Consider the following 10137-nt stretch of genomic DNA (forward strand, 5'->3'; position numbering starts at 1 on the left):
CTCACGTTGAGGCTCAGTGATACAGTGTGGCTCAGTGATACGGTGCGCCTCAGTGATACGGTGCTCTCAAGTTGCGGCTCAGTGATACGGTGCTCTCACGTTGAGGCTCAGTGATACGGTGCTCTCACGTTGAGGCTCAGTGATACGGTGCTCTCACGTTGTGGCTCAGTGATACGGTGCGGCTCAGTGATACGGTGCGACTCAGTGATACGGTGCTCTCACGTTGAGGCTCAGTGATACGTTGCTCTCACGTTGCGGCTCAGTGATACGGTGCTCTCACGTTGAGGCTCAGTGATACGGTGCTCTCACGTTGAGGCTCAGTGATACGGTGCTCTCACGTTGTGGCTCAGTGATATGTTGCTCTCACGTTGAGGCTCAATGATACGGTGCGGCTCAGTGATACGGTGCTCTCACGTTGAGGCTCAGTGATACGTTGCTCTCACGTTGCGGCTCAGTGATACATTGCTCTCACGTTGAGGCTCAGTGATACGGTGCTCTCACGTTGAGGCTCAGTGATACAGTGTGGCTCAGTGATACGGTGCGCCTCAGTGATACGGTGCTCTCAAGTTGCGGCTCAGTGATACGGTGCTCTCACGTTGAGGCTCAGTGATACGGTGCTCTCACGTTGAGGCTCAGTGATACGGTGCTCTCACGTTGAGGCTCAGTGATACGGTGCGGCTCAGTGATACGGTGCGACTCAGTGATACGGTGCTCTCACGTTGAGGCTCAGTGATACGTTGCTCTCACGTTGCGGCTCAGTGATACGGTGCTCTCACGTTGAGGCTCAGTGATACGGTGCTCTCACGTTGAGGCTCAGTGATACGGTGCTCTCACGTTGTGGCTCAGTGATATGTTGCTCTCACGTTGAGGCTCAATGATACGGTGCGGCTCAGTGATACGGTGCTCTCACGTTGAGGCTCAGTGATACGTTGCGGCTCAGTGATACGTTGCTCTCACGTTGAGGCTCAGTGATACGGTGCGGCTCAGTGATACGGTGCTCTCACGTTGCGGCTCAGTGATACGGTGCTGCTCAGTGATACGGTGCTCTCACGTTGAGGCTCAGTGATACGGTGCTCTCACGTTGAGGCTCAGTGATACGGTGCTCTCACGTTGAGGCTCAGTGGTACGGTGCGGCTCAGTGGTACGGTGCTCTCACGTTGCGGCTCAGTGATACGGTGCTCTCACGTTGAGGCTCAGTAATACGTTGCTCTCACGTTGCGGCTCAGTGATATGTTGCTCTCACGATGAGGCTCAGTGATACGATGCGGTTCAGTGATACAGTGCGGCTCAGTGATATGGTGCTCTCACGTTGAGGCTCAGTGATACGGTGCTCTCACGTTGAGGCTCAGTGATACGGTGCTCTCACGTTGAGGCTCAGTGATACGGTGCTCTCACGTTGCGGCTCAGTGACCTCTGCGGTTTGGTTCCGGTGCACTCTGGGGCAGTATTACACTGGTATAATGGCCGTCTCCTCTTCTGCCTTCCATCCTTCGTGGTTTTGGGGCTGCGGTTGGATGTAGCAGAGCTGCGCTCGTCACCCGCAGTGACTGTTATTAGGTAATTATTGCACTCTGCATGTACAGCAGTGAGATAATCTGCAACCGTGTTGTCCTAATGATGCAGATAAGGGGGGGCCCCGGCTCCTGCACCACAGAGCCCCCCCACATCACCAGAGACCTGCCCGATGCCAGCGCTGCCTGCTAAGCTGCTGGTGACCAGCTGTCATGGTGGATCAGCTGCGGTCTTTGTGCTCGCTGGTGTTTAACCACAGTGGCTGCATTAATCATCCCTGAGCAGCGCTCCATAATCTGTAGAAGCAGATGACGGCCGTGTCCTGTGGAGGAAGGGACCGGCTGCAGTCAGGACTGGACCGCGTGCAGATGTTGGGGGCCCGACACCGTCCTGTCTCACAGCCGCCCCCGAGGCTTCTCTACACCAATGTCCTAAGGGCGGATTCCCGCGTATCATCACCCCTCACATCAACCACAAGGGTGAGACCCCGGAGACTAATGACCCCACACTGCAGAGCAGCGCGCAACAAGCAACCACGGGGCCCCACTCCACGAGCAACCACAGGCCTCACTCCACGAGCAACAAGCAACCACGGGGCCCCACTCCACGAGCAACCACAGGCCTCACTCCACGAGCAACAAGTAACCACTGGCCCCACTCCACGAGCAACCACAGGCCTCACTCCACGAGCAACAAGCAACCACGGGGCCCCACTCCACGAGCAACCACAGGCCTCACTCCATGAGCAACAAGTAACCACGGGGCCCCACTCCACGAGCAACAAGCAACCACGGGGCCCCACTCCACGAGCAACCACAGGCCTCACTCCACGAGCAACAAGTAACCACTGGCCCCACTCCACGAGCAACCACAGGGCCCCACTCCACAAGCAACCACAGGCCTCACTCCACGAGCAACAAGTAACCACAGGCCTCACTCCACGAGCAACAAGCAACCACGAGGCCCCACTCCACGAGCAACCACAGGCCTCACTCCACGAGCAACAAGTAACCACGGGGCCCCACTCCACGAGCAACCACAGGCCCCACTCCACGAGCAACAAGTAACCACAGGCCTCACTCCACGAGCAACAAGTAACCACAGGCCTCACTCCACGAGCAACAAGTAACCACAGGCCTCACTCCACGAGCAACAAGTAACCACAGGCCTCACTCCACGAGCAACAAGTAACCACAGGCCTCACTCCACGAGCAACCACAGGCCTCACTCCACGAGCAACAAGCAACCACGAGGCCCCACTCCACGAGCAACCACAGGCCTCACTCCACGAGCAACAAGTAACCACGGGGTCCCACTCCACGAGCAACAAGCAACCACAGGGCCCACTCCACAAGCAACCACAGGCCTCACTCCACGAGCAACAAGCAACCACAGGGTCCCACTCTACGAGCAGCAAGCAACCACAGGGCCCCACTCCACAAGCAACCACAGGCCTCACTCCACGAGCAACAAGCAACCACAGGGTCCCACTCTACGAGCAGCAAGCAACCACAGGGCCCCACTCCACAAGCAACCACAGGCCCCACTCCACGAGCAACAAGCAACCACAGGGCCCACTCCACAAGCAACCACAGGCCTCACTCCACGAGCAACAAGCAACCACAGGGCCCCACTCCACGAGCTACAAGCAACCACGGGGCCCCACTCCACAAGCAACAAGCAACCACGGGGCCCCACTCCACAAGCAACAAGCAACCACGGGGTCCCACTCCACAAGCAACAAGTAACCACGGGGTCCCACTCCACAAGCAACAAGTAACCACGGGGTCCCACTCCACAAGCAACCACGGGGCCCCACTCCACAAGCAACCACGGGGCCCCACTCCACAAGCAACCACGGGGCCCCACTCCACAAGCAACCACGGGGCCCCACTCCACAAGCAACCACGGGGCCCCGCTCCACCCGGACCAGCCCATCAGTGAGCTCAGGACAAGAAACATGTATCACGTCTCATGACTGCGCAGTGATGATGCATACAGTAATCTCATGACACAGTGATGATGCACACGGTGATATCAAAGCACAAGGCTGAGGCACACAGTAATGTCTGGCACAGGTATGACTCACATGGTGATGCACGGTAATGTTATGATGCAGATATAATGTACACAGGGATGGTGCATGTGGCGCCCCTGAGGCTTCAGTCGCCACAGAGTATTGAAAACAAGAAAGCCTGCGGATACACCATCACATGTTTCTCAACGCTGGCAGGAAACTTGCCAGGTCTTTCACCGGAAAGGAACAACCACGGGAAGGGCAGTCTCCAGTCAAGGAGACCACCTATACCAAACATGGTATCCATCCACAGACAGCTGTTTCGGGGTATTTGCCCCTCATCAGTGTGGAGTAGATTCACTGCGTTGAGAAACACGTGATGGTGTCTCCGCGGTGTTGGATGTTGATCTCCCTAAGGTCAACCATCCTTGCCACAGAATATTGCACCTGTAGTTCTGAACCTGGATCCGGAGGAGGTCGGTACCGGTTTCACCACTTACTCAAATACGCACCAGGTTGCCCTCCACAATGGGGACCGGGCTAGGGTAGGGACTCAAGGTTGCCTTCAAACACGGTGGGGGGGGCACCACGCATTAATGACAGGAACCTGGGGAGGGGCATCTACCTAGGGGAGAGTTGGGAGCCAAACACAACAGTTAGGAGTTCTCCGGCAGGAGCGGACGTGTCTTACCGGTGCTCTGGTAGGACAGAGTTGTTCTTGCGGTTGCCGAGGGGAGAGCTTCATTGCTCCCTCAGAACCGGCGCCACGCAGGGTGCAGGGCCCTAGGGAAGATCACACTCCAAGTTGGTTTTCCAGAATCTGCAGGGACGGGGAAGTTTCAAGCTTCCCTGGCCACAAAGACCCCGAAAGTACAGTGCCAGATAGGATCCGGGGCCTTGGACAGCACCAGGCCCCTTTGTGGAGCCGTGGTTCCTGCAAATAGTTACAACAGTACAACTCGAGACGGACTTGGGTCCCCAAGTAGTTTTAAGCCACGGGAATCCAACACATAAGGCGCTAGGAGGAAGGGGTCCACCGAACACCACACCGGACTGACCTCTGAAGGGATTCGGGTTCGCCGGAGCCCATCACAGCGGGTGACCAGTACTCCGGGCAAGCGGCATAAAAAGTTAGTAAAGACACCTGGAACCGCAACATTTGTCTAGGACTATTACCGGCACCGCCGCCCCGCGCCTCGGTGCTCGGGCTCCATCACTACTCCCCTCATCATCCCCCCCCCGGGGCCCGCTCCACCTTTGGGGAGCGACACCATCTCTGGCTGCTACCACCATCCGCCCTGGAGGACAGCAACCGCAGCGGCGGCTAATCCCTGGCCGCATACCACAGGTGTCTCGGTACAGGGATGATGCACACAGTGGCGTCTCGGTACAGGGATGATGCACACAGTGGCGTCTCGGTACAGGGATGATGCACACAGTGGCGTCTCGGTACAGGGATGATGCACACAGTGGCGTCTCGGTACAGGGATGATGCACACAGTGGCGTCTCGGTACAGGGATGATGCACACAGTGGCGTCTCGGTACAGGGATGATGCACACAGTGGCGTCTCGGTACAGGGATGATGCACACAGTGGCGTCTCGGTACAGGGATGATGCACACAGTGGCGTCTTGGTACAGGGATGATGCACACAGTGGTGTCTCGGTACCGGGATGATGCACACAGTGGCGTCTCGGTACCGGGATGATGCACACAGTGGTGTCTCGGTACAGGGATGATGCACACAGTGGCGTCTCGGTATCGGGATGATGCACACAGTGGCGTCTCGGTACCGGGATGATGCACACAGTGGCGTCTCGGTACAGGGATGAGGCACACAGTGGCGTCACGGTACAGGGATGATGCACACAGTGGCGTCTCGGTACAGGGATGATGCACACAGTGGCGTCTCGGTATCGGGATGATGCACACAGTGGCGTCTCGGTACCGAGATGATGCACACAGTGGTGTCTCGGTACACGGATGAGGCACACAGTGGCGTCTCGGTACAGGGATGATGCACACAGTGGCGTCTCGGTACAGGGATGATGCACACAGTGGTGTCTCGGGACCGGGATGATGCACACAGTGGCGTCTCGGTACAGGGATGATGCACACAGTGGCGTCTCGGTACAGGGATGATGCACACAGTGGCGTCTCGGTACAGGGATGATGCACACAGTGGCGTCTCGGTACAGGGATGATGCACACAGTGGCGTCTCGGTACAGGGATGATGCACACAGTGGTGTATCGATACCGGGATGATATCCATGGTGATGTTACGACAGTCTACAATGGGGTAGAGGTTGGTCAGACCCCACCAAGCCCTCAGCCGTCCGGTTGGGTTTGACACCTGGTGGGTTCCCTTTGGCCCCTAGACCACAAAAAGAGGTCTCCAATGATTCTCCTGGGACCACCAGGGCTGTAAGGATGTATATTGTGGTATTAATTGGCCCCCTATGTGATGGTATATGGGAGCATGACTATTATTTAGCATGGTCTGGCGGTATTACTGCACATCAGGCACGAGCACGGCTTTGTCCTTGTGCAGGTTTAACCCTGCATGTGCCAGGTATCCAGACACGGCAGATACATCGCTCCCCTCGGCGTCTGCGAGCCCCGGTGACCAGAAACACAAGAGCCGGCTCATCGGATCCCATCCATCTGGAGGACGCGGGGACTGGAGCGGCGGGCACTGGGGGGGCCGCCAGAAAGACGAAGACTCCTAATCCGAGGAAGCATTAAACTGACACCTTCCTTACGAGGGTTGTGCGCGCCGCGCCGGTGTGAAAGCTGACACTTCGGATTTGTGTGCTCGCTCGCCTTCCTTGCCAAATAAGGCTCCACCGAGGATAGAAGGGGCCGTTTATGGCAGGTCATCATCATATCCGCCAGCTCATTAAAACTTAGAGATAGAGATAAAAAAAAAAATAAAAATACAAAAAAAAAAAGAAAATAAGAAAAAGTTTGGCTCGGCGCGGAGTCATCAGAGGCTCGGGGGGAGGAGGGGAGATACAAGGCGCCTTGAAAGGTGTGTGAGCCGCGAGCCTTGGGTCTGACAAACCGCCGGCTCCTCGGCTCCCGTTCACTCTGGGCAAAAATAATTGGTCATCAGTGACTACTAATTCGGTTCAGTAGCCGGAGGCAAGTTTTTTCTTGCGAGGAAATCAATGACAGCGCTGAGGCCTTTCCAGCGCCATCCGGCTCCTGCGCGGCCCTGATTTAGCTCTGATAAGACGTCCGCGCCAGACAGCGGTTTTGTTAAAATACCATTACAATATCTATATATGCGCGGGGGAGGGGGCGGCAGATCGCCTGATTATCAGGACATGTGGGGGAGGGGGCGGCAGATCGCCTGATTATCAGGACATGTGGGGGAGGGGGCGGCAGATCGCCTGATTATCAGGACATGTGGGGGAGGGGGCGGCAGATCGCCTGATTATCAGGACATGTGGGGGAGGGGGGGATCGCCTGATTATCAGGACATGTGGGGGAGGGAGGGGATCGCCTGATTATCAGGACATGTGGGGAAGGGGGGCGGCAGATCGCCTGATTATCAGGACATGTGGGGGAGGGGGGCGGCGGATCGCCTGATTATCAGGACATGTGGGGGAGGGGGAGGGGGGATCGCCTGATTATCAGGACATGTGGGGGAGGGGGGATCGCCTGATTATCAGGACATGTGGGGGAGGGGGGCGGCGGATCGCCTGATTATCAGGACATGTGGGGGAGGGGGCGGCAGATCGCCTGATTATCAGGACATGTGGGGGAGGGGGGGATCGCCTGATTATCAGGACATGTGGGGGAGGGAGGGGATCGCCTGATTATCAGGACATGTGGGGAAGGGGGGCGGCAGATCGCCTGATTATCAGGACATGTGGGGGAGGGGGGCGGCGGATCGCCTGATTATCAGGACATGTGGGGGAGGGGGAGGGGGGATCGCCTGATTATCAGGACATGTGGGGGAGGGGGAGGGGGGATCGCCTGATTATCAGGACATGTGGGGGAGGGGGGGGGATCGCCTGATTATCAGGACATGTGGGGGAGGGGGGGGATCGCCTGATTATCAGGACATGTGGGGAAGGGGGGCGGCAGATCGCCTGATTATCAGGACATGTGGGGAAGGGGGGCGGCAGATCGCCTGATTATCAGGACATGTGGGGGAGGGGGGCGGCGGATCGCCTGATTATCAGGACATGTGGGGGAGGGGGAGGGGGGATCGCCTGATTATCAGGACATGTGGGGGAGGGGGGGATCGCCTGATTATCAGGACATGTGGGGGAGGGAGGGGATCGCCTGATTATCAGGACATGTGGGGAAGGGGGGCGGCAGATCGCCTGATTATCAGGACATGTGGGGGAGGGGGGCGGCAGATCGCCTGATTATCAGGACATGTGGGGGAGGGGGGCGGCGGATCGCCTGATTATCAGGACATGTGGGGGAGGGGGAGGGGGGATCGCCTGATTATCAGGACATGTGGGGGAGGGGGGGGATCGCCTGATTATCAGGACATGTGGGGGAGGGGGGGGATCGCCTGATTATCAGGACATGTGGGGAAGGGGGGCGGCAGATCGCCTGATTATCAGGACATGTGGGGAAGGGGGGCGGCAGATCGCCTGATTATCAGGACATGTGGGGGAGGGGGGCGGCGGATCGCCTGATTATCAGGACATGTGGGGGAGGGGGAGGGGGGATCGCCTGATTATCAGGACATGTGGGGGAGGGGGGGATCGCCTGATTATCAGGACATGTGGGGGAGGGAGGGGATCGCCTGATTATCAGGACATGTGGGGAAGGGGGGCGGCAGATCGCCTGATTATCAGGACATGTGGGGAAGGGGGGCGGCAGATCGCCTGATTATCAGGACATGTGGGGGAGGGGGGCGGCGGATCGCCTGATTATCAGGACATGTGGGGGAGGGGGAGGGGGGATCGCCTGATTATCAGGACATGTGGGGGAGGGGGGGGATCGCCTGATTATCAGGACATGTGGGGGAGGGGGGGGATCGCCTGATTATCAGGACATGTGGGGGAGGGGGGGGATCGCCTGATTATCAGGACATGTGGGGGAGGGGGGCGGCAGATCGCCTGATTATCAGGACATGTGGGGGAGGGGGGGTGGCGGCCAGATCGCCTGATTATCAGGACATGTGGGGGAGTGGGCGGCAGATCGCCTGATTATCATGACACGTGAGGGAGGGGGGCGGCGGGATCATCTGATTATCAGGACATGTGGGGGAGGGGGTGGCGGCCAGATCGCCTGATTATCAGGACACGTGGGGGAGGGGTGTGGCCAGATCGCCTGATTATCAGGACACGTGAGGGAGGGGGGCGGCGGGATCATCTGATTATCAGGACATGTGGGGGGGGGGAGGGGGCGGCGGGATCGTCTGATTATCAGGACACGTGGGGGAGAAGAGTGGCCGGATTGCCTAATTATCAGGACACGTGGGGGTGGGGGTCACCTGACAGACCCCATTAAGTGACATTATTTTTCACTTTTTCCCCCGTCTGATTTCAGAGGTCCATGTGACATCCCCCCCGGGGCAGATTCAAGATTTTTTTTTATTGCTATCTATATATGCGTAGTGCACCGTACAGTAAGCCCATAGTGCCACCAAAAGCACCGCATGGTGACCCCATGGGGCCGCCACGTGCACCGTACTGTGACCCCATAGTGTCACCACGTGCATGTACTGTAACCCCATAGTGCTGCCACGTACACCGTACTGTGACCCCATAGTGCCGCCACGTGCACCATACTGTGACCCCATAGTGCCGCCACTTGCACTGTACTGTGACCCCATAGTGCTGCCACGTGCACCGTACTGTGACCCCATAGTGCCGCCACGTGCACCATACTGTGACCCCATAGTGCCGCCACGTGCACCGTACTGTGACCCCATAGTGCCGCCACGTGCACCGTACTGTGACCACATAGTGCCGCCACGTGCACCATACTGTGACCCCATAGTGCCACCACGTGCACCATACTGTGACCCCATAGTGCCGCCACGTACACTGGACCACACACACACACACTTCTCTCATGGGGAGATCGTGGTCAGACCTGATGTATCGGATGGATGAAATGTTGATATGTATTAGTGCAGCAAAAAATAAGAATTCTCACATGCCCGATCCTTTACTATAAAAGGTATATCCGCCATCTTCCCCCTTAGACCGCTATCCCCATCATTATCACATGGGATGGGGCATTACGAAGAGCTGCTGGCCAATCCAAAGTGATCGGCGCTGGACAACCCCTTAAAACCCCTGCCTTATATATTTATTTATTTTATATATTGATATAAAACCGCCATAAGGTGTCCAAATCCACTCAATTCTGGGTTAGGGTGGGCTCCCACGTTGCATATTTAGTATGGATATTTTGCAGTATTAAGCTTAACCCTTTGATGGACGTCACGGTCAGGGTGCGTGTGTACGGGGCTGTGTGATACAGCCGGCACCTGCCTGTAACAGCAGTGACCGGGGCGAGCTCAGATCGCTGCCGCTTAACCATTTAAAAGCCGCGGTGCTCTGCGGCCCAGAGTTGGCACTCACGTGTCAGCGGTGACCTGTAGGGGGCAGTACGTCATCTTCCTGC

This window comes from Anomaloglossus baeobatrachus, unplaced genomic scaffold, assembly GCF_048569485.1.
Source record: "Anomaloglossus baeobatrachus isolate aAnoBae1 unplaced genomic scaffold, aAnoBae1.hap1 Scaffold_3361, whole genome shotgun sequence".
NCBI classification, from domain to species: domain Eukaryota; kingdom Metazoa; phylum Chordata; class Amphibia; order Anura; family Aromobatidae; genus Anomaloglossus; species Anomaloglossus baeobatrachus.